This window comes from Halichoerus grypus, chromosome 13 (genome assembly GCF_964656455.1).
Source record: "Halichoerus grypus chromosome 13, mHalGry1.hap1.1, whole genome shotgun sequence".
In the NCBI taxonomy this organism is placed as follows: Eukaryota; Metazoa; Chordata; class Mammalia; order Carnivora; family Phocidae; genus Halichoerus; species Halichoerus grypus.
In genome coordinates, this window is record NC_135724.1 from 23,220,665 (window position 1) to 23,226,664 (window position 6,000).

Sequence of the window (6,000 nt, forward strand, 5' to 3'; positions counted from 1 at the left end):
TACTTCTTGGGAAGTACGTTCTTCTTTCCACACGTGTTAAGTCACCAGTGGTATGGCTTAGGATGTTTCTTTTTAATTCTGGAAGTCCCAGTTGTCTAGAAGCTAGACATACCTTCCCAGGTTTGTCTTTTTGGTACATGGAAAAGGTTTGCATTCTGAGAGCCACCGTCTCATTTTGAAGTTGAGGAAGCAAGCTCCAAAAGTGTCTCATCTTCCTGGTCTATCCCAGTGGCCTCTCTTGATCCACACGAAAACCAAAGAAATCTTATTCTCATGCCTGGAAGCTTGCGGTGAGGACTCGAGTCAGGATCACATTTTATGTTTTCTCTTCCCAAACAGGTGATTCCTAGTGCTTTGTGGAGAATACAGCCTCAGGTCAAAGGTTGTGGTCAAGGATTACAGAAATGGTCCTTTCGCTTTTACTTTCCTTTCACCTTTCTTTACTAATAGATCAGCCTTGCTTGCTGTTATTCCATTTCCTCAACCCTTTCGGTGACCTCCTTCAGCTCTTGACCCTACCTCTTTTAACTTTGCCAGTAATAACATTCTTCCACCATCCATTCCATCACCATTTGGACACCCTTAGGTAAATCTTTCCAGGTAAAAGAGGGAATCAAATGGACTCCAAGTCTGTCGGTAGAACACTGACAGGAACTGAGCATGCCACCTTGTAGACTACATCTCATTTTTTAGTCATTTCCCATGCTCTCCTGGTCATTTCATCTTGGAAGCTGCTTCTGGACTGGGCCCACAAAGCTTATTTTTCAGTTTTGGATTCTGTTTCAATTCAAGTTCCCTTATTTTCTGGCTTTGATAAGAGGGCATCTCATCCCATATTTTGCGGATTGTATACTTTGAGTCTCATTTTCTTTATCTGTAAAATGGGAATAATTAGCTGTGAGGAGTGCATGAAACTCCAGAAACAAAGCTCTAGAGATGCTGTGAGGTGACTAATATGCATTCCTGAGTAGCATCCCTCTTGTTCTGGTTCTTCTTAAAACCCAGCACAGCCCTGAGAAAATAGGAAGTGCAGCTAAAGAGCAATGTAAACCAAAAGTAAAAAACCTTTGGGTTTTAAAAACACTACCTTTAGTTGGGTGACCCATTCAGTACAAAGTGAATTCAGGCGCATAATCTTACTTCATCTTTACTGCAGCCCTAGGGGTGCAGGGACACTTCTTTCCATTTTGCAGGGGAAAAAAGCTGAGGCTTAAAAGTTTAACTAGCTTAAAGTAAAAATAAAAATCCCCAAATCTAAAAGCATTTTCAGAAAGATTATACAACTGAGATGCGAGCATTTTTCATTGAACTCTGGTTCCAGGATTCCTGGGCACCCCAGTCAAAGATTCCAATAGCACTTCTTAATACAATAGGGTTACTTTGTATTCTCAAACTATCATGACCATGAGGGACTTGGGCTGGGCTAAGCCACCAATTCTAGTTTCAGAATTGATGTGTGGACTCCTCTTGAGCACCAAAGTGCTCTGCCAGCAATTCAAATGTCAAAAATTGGCCAAAACTGTGTTCAAGTCAGGATTGTTACTTAGGTTTTTAATTTCATCTTGAAGGCCCTAGGATGAGTAGATATCCGCCAGATACCTTTGTTGACATTCTAAGGAATTAGTCTTTCCCGAATCATGGAAACTTCCCTTTACTTAGTGCTTTATAGTCTCTTAGTATGTAGTTTGCCTTATCCTAGGAAAAAAATTAAAATAGAGGGATGGGGGGGCGCCTGGCTAGCTCAGTCGGTGGAGCATGCAACTTTTGATCTCGGGGTTTTGAGTTCGAGCCCCATGCTGGGTGGAGAGATGACTTAAAAACAAAATCTTTTTAAAAAGATTTAAAATGACAGATGGACCTCATCTATTACAGTATGTGATGCCCTTTTTTCTTTCCTGGACCCCGCTGCAACCTCCAACTGCTTTCTCATTCTGCCCATCTTATTTCTATCGCTTTTTCACATCTGACCAAAGAGCTTAAGTCAGTCCACTGATCTCGCAGTATTAAGTCAGAATCCAGTTTCTCTAACTTAACTCTGTATGTATGTTATGACTGCTAAACCCTTATTTAGAAGAGGATTCCTCTTCCAGGGATATTTGCAGGAGTTTTCATTTGCTGCCAGATTCCAGACTTGTAAATCTCTTTGCTTCCCTCCTTCCCCTCATCTGGGTGGGTGAACCCCAGCTTCTCCCTTGTTTCCACCTCAGCACTACTGACATTTGGAGCAATAATTGGGGGGCGGGGCGGGCTGGGGCTGTCCTGTGCGTTGTAGGATGTTTAGGAACATCCCTGTTCTCTACCTACTTGTTAGTTGTACAAAAGCATGCACGCATGCACACATCCACCCAATTGCAGTAATCCAAAATGTCTTCGGACACGGGCAAAATTGCTCCACTGGAGAACCATTGCTTTAGATAAACATTCGACCAAGCCCTCATTTAGCCAGTCAACCTGAGCAACTCCTAGGTACTAGACATTCTATGGGCAAGTGACAGAAAACTTTTTAAATGGTTAAAATAGCCACCATTTATGAGTATTTGAGTGAAGCATGCTATGAAGTCTTTATATAGTCGCCTTGAATCCTTAAACTCTGTGAGGGGAGTACCCCCTCTTTTACAGATGAGAAGACCATCTCAGATGAATGCACCTGCCGGAGGTCACACGCTGAGGGGCAGAACTGGCGTTCACCCCATTGGTGGGACTCCGAGGCCCTCCTTCACCCCTGCTCTGTACTGCTTCCTTGCCCTCGAGCAGTTTACCTTCCATTGGGATAAGCCTCAGGCCCCCTTCTTTATGAAGCCTTCTCTTGGCCTTTCCAGGGACTCAGAGATCTCTCTGCTGACAGATGCCAGACCACTGTGCCCCAACAGCTGGCTTTGTAGCTCACCAGGTCCTCCCTGTTTCACTTGCCACCTAGGATAGGCTGTCCATGAGGCAGGGAGCCGCAACAAGTCACCTCAAAATCTATTTGGTCAAAGATACTATACTGTTTGTGGAGCAAACAATGAAGGACTCAGCTGCCTAAAAAAAACCTATATTCTGGGTGCTAAGATTTTACTTGAAAAGTTAGGACATCTGCAGCTTTCTGAGAAGTCTCATTTTTCTGTGGTTTATCCATTTGACCCTGGTTCCATGAAGGAAGCAGAGGTCTTCAGAAACATGACTTCTAGACCTTGGGAGGGGTTGGGGGCTGCTATCTTACTTTCGCAGGGCATTGTAAGACGTTCTTAGTTCACTGCCCATCATCAAAAAATGGAAAAAGCCACCTAAGTGTGATTCCTCTGTCCCTTTTGCCAGATGGATATCGGGTGTCACAGGGCATGCTGCGTAGCCCTAAGGCCATTGGGAGCTCACCTCAGTGGGCCTCCTCATCCTTTAGGGCTCGATATGAACACTGGCCTGATGCAGCAAAGCTCCCTGACGGATCTGTCACTGTATCACTTGGATCTTGAAGAAAGCAGTAGCTCACCTACAAAGGGAGCAGAAACCAGTGTGGAGGGAGTATGCTCCAGACCTTTCCACCTCCTACCCAGAGTTTCAAGAGCAAGCACACCCTCGAGCCTGCACTGCTTAACTTCATCTGAACATAAGAGCCACCTGGGAGCCTTTTTAGAAGCACTGAGGCCCCGGACCTCACCCTGGGGGGTGGGCGAAGCAGGCCTGTGCGTGCTGAGGTGGTGGGGGGTGAGGAGGTGTGGAACCCTCCAAAGCCAGATTTGTGGATTACTGCTTTAAGCTGTAAGCCCGAAACTTCTTTGAAGCCTTGTGTTTAATCTTGATCAATGAGCAATTTGCATTTTCCAAAACAACATCCATATTTGATATTAAAATGACTTAACTCCCCACATGCTCTTCGCAGAGTGAAATCAATGCGCCTAGGTGTTTCTCACCACATACCCCTGGGGTTGGTGCTTTCGTTCGAGGCAGGTGGAATCGAGATCTTCAGGAACCCTTTGTGCTCTCCTTGTCTACAAAACTATGTTGTGAGAAGAAATCCTCCGGCTGCACAACAGATGATTTTCCTTGGGCCTCTGGGAACCCCTTCTCATGGGAATCAGCGTGTGGATTTCCCCATGGTCAGGCTCTTCAGGGGCTTCAGGCTCTTCGACGAGCTGCCGTTGCTTCTAAACACAAAAGAGGAACAAAAAGCTCTGGACTTGAGTAACAGTCTATTTTGATCAGGAAAGATGGCACAAATGGGGGAGGACCCCGAAGAGTACAGCGGGGGACAGGAAGCCTGAGCCAAGGAAAGACTTTCTCTCCATCTCAAGTCTTCAGACTTGGGCGGCTTCTGGCCTCTCTCTCCAACGCCTCACTTTCTTTTTATGACGTCATTCCAGAAAGAGTTCCTTCTGTGATTGTATTTGACGCTTCCGCCAATCCTATGAAGTAGGGCAGTTCCGCCATTTTGCAGATGAGGGGGAAACGAGGCTCCCAGGAGACTCTGATCCCAGAACAGAGTCCACACTGGTCAAGGGGTTGGAAAAACCTCCCATGGTGCCAACCCAGAACCTACCTTTTCTCAAAACGTTTCAGCATTTAAAGGTCTCTGAATTCATAGCTTATATGAACTGTGGTCCCCAAAAGTCCCCTGGGTGTAAAGTACTTCATAAAAATCCCGGTCCATTCCCTGGTGTTTAAAATAATCAGACACTGCTGGGCATCGGTAGATCTTCTTCTAGCACTTGTGGGCACTGCACCGGGGGTTCACACACAGTAGCCTATTATCCGCAAGGCCAGCCCGACCCCCTTAGCAGGTACAAAGCCATGCGGTGCCTCTTTTAGGGTGGACTTGATCCCACATTGCTGCCTCCCCTCCTATCATTCCCACAGTGCAACCCTGTGCTTTGACATCCTGGGGCCTTATGAGGACTTGGGCCTGTAGACGACTCCTATCCCCACTTACACATCAATACAGAGCTAAAGAACAGCACTATTCAGAATTGAAGGCAGGCTGGTGGTGTAGTTTTCAGCTTCCAGAATGAACCCAGGTGGTGGGCTGGCCACACGGAGGTGAGTGTGGCCAGCTCCGTGAGTGTAGAGTGGGATCTGTGTATCATTTCAGAAAAGGGGAAGAGACCGGGGAGAGGAAAAAAAAAATGTGTTAATTCTGAGACTGACCAGGGAGGGGGATCAGAGAAAAGGGTAACCTTCAGTCCAGCAGTCCAGGTATTTGACTGGGGGGCCCAAGACAGACTGTATGGCTCCATAAGGTTTCTGGCCTTGGATGGGGGTCAGGACCAGGGTAAGGACAGGCTGATGATGAGTCCTGCCAGCAGCCCTTTCTGTCAGGGCCAGGTGGACCTGGCCAGGCAGAGGGATGGGACTCTGGGAGTAGCAGATGAAAACTCTGGGCCAGGATGAAGCCTCAGGAAGTGTTTCCACCCCCTCATGGTCCCCACTCTTTCCCAGGCCTCTCCTTGCTACCAGCCACCCTTCATGGTTCCCTCCCACTAGCATTTGTCAGCTGGGCCCAGCGCCTGGCCTGGGGAAACAGACACATAAAAAGGACTCTGTCCTTGGCTAGCTGGGTCCTCCCCTCCCACTCACATCTCCCCTGGGGTTTAGGAAACAGAACTTCAGTGCATTCTTCTAATGCTGATTGAATTCCTTCCTTCTGGGCAGCTTTGTGTGCCCTTGGCACAAATGAGAAGAAGAACAGGAAGGGTTTAAAATAGCACCCAACTGGCCAATTTGCCCCGCCGGCACGGGCTAGCTATTATAAACAAGAAAACCCAGGTGATGAAATTTGTCACAACTGTCTTTGGCATGGGCTCCAGTGTGGGTTTGCATTTTTAAGAGCACACATGTCTGTTAGCAGAATGGAAATGAGCACATTAGCTGCAAATTCTGTTGCATGCTCTGGGACCGTTGTGGGGCGTGGTTGCACTTCGGACTGCAACGTGTTTCAGTGTCCAAATAAAATGTGGTTGTCATCCATTCCTGGCCTCGGGTCCCCTCAGGTGACTTGTGACTTGTGATCATCAGGTGCTGTTGGAA